The sequence below is a fragment of the Temnothorax curvispinosus genome, unplaced genomic scaffold (genome assembly GCF_003070985.1).
Source record: "Temnothorax curvispinosus isolate PA1 unplaced genomic scaffold, ASM307098v1 QBEX01003801.1, whole genome shotgun sequence".
Classification (NCBI taxonomy): Eukaryota; Metazoa; Arthropoda; class Insecta; order Hymenoptera; family Formicidae; genus Temnothorax; species Temnothorax curvispinosus.
The window spans coordinates 3,534-4,781 of NW_020213581.1; the positions used below are offsets into that span (position 1 = coordinate 3,534).

At 33.3% G+C, this 1,248-nt stretch overlaps 1 long non-coding RNA gene across 1 annotated transcript; it reads right to left on the minus strand.

Moving 5' to 3' along the window:
• Positions 1 to 567: 567 nt before the first annotated feature.
• LOC112452884 lies at positions 568 to 987 on the minus strand. Its single transcript, XR_003040551.1, has 2 exons — positions 817 to 987; positions 568 to 658 (listed from the first exon to the last, which is right to left on the minus strand). It is a non-coding gene; the product is annotated as an uncharacterized LOC112452884 (long non-coding RNA).
• Positions 988 to 1,248: the final 261 nt, after the last annotated feature.

Sequence of the window (1,248 nt, forward strand, 5' to 3'; positions counted from 1 at the left end):
TACGCGAGCGTTACTTCTGTAGTAACTTACGATAATTTCTCTGCGTAAACGGGGTTTCGTAGTACTAAACTTACGATAATTCACTCCGCGTAAATGAGTAAATTACTACTGAAGTAACGCTCGCGTTACCTAACCTAACCTAAACGTAGTGTTTCTTAACCCTTCGCCCGTAAACTATAATTTGACTGGCATCGTCCGTAATCTGGGTCATAAATGTCCTGTCGTTATTTTGACCTAGTAAATAGTGTTCAAAAAATCTGAAAAAATTCTGTAATACTTGTATACTATCCTATTTTATAATCCCAAAGTTTATTTAGCGATTCATTATAAGATAAATTGTTTATAAATAATTCTTTATGCAAAAAATTGATAAAAATCCATTTTTATTAAAAAAATCATATCTCATTGAGTTTTAAATCAAAATAAAAAATTCCAACGAGGTTTTATAGTTAAATATGTGTACTTTCAAGAAAAAAATTCTGTATATGGGTCATTTTTAAAAAGTATAATTATTCTGAGGATTGAAAATGGCCTTTTTCGGGTTAAGGAGAAATAAGACTTTTAACGTAATTTTTACATTATTTTATTAAAAAATCATATAAAATCGTCTTTCTCGTAAATAATATCTGATATTTGTCGCTTGATCATCCATTGTACCCTGAAAGTACATGTAATTTCTTTTTACACGTGTTTTTATCCACTCAAATTTTGAGGTTATAGGTATATATAATATACACAATCATAAAAAAATATCACTTATATAAGTTAAAAATAACTGTAGTAATATGAAAATGACGTTAAATTAATTTTACTTACTTGCACGAAAGTCTGGCACTGTCCGTAAACTGGGTCAATAGTGGCACTGGACGCACTTTGACTCGCTGCTGGTCAAGCACACACTGGCGAATTCCAACGAAACTTTGGGCATGAGTTCTCCCCACTACCTACTTTTTTTACGAGGGACGGCAAGCCCTCCCCCCCTTTTCATTTCGGCGGTATTCTATCTTGAATTTCGGCTTGTGCCATTTATGACCCAGTTTACGGGCGAAGGGTTAAGATGCAACCTATGATTATAAATATTTTCTCGTACTTGAAAAACACACTTACCTTGATGAGATTCGAACTCGAGACCTCGGGACCTCTGGATCGTGAGCCAACCGTCTTACGTGGTAGATTACTTCTTAATTTGATGTAAGTGTTATATATGTATAGTCTACATGTGTCATAACCAGCGCAAATATATAATTT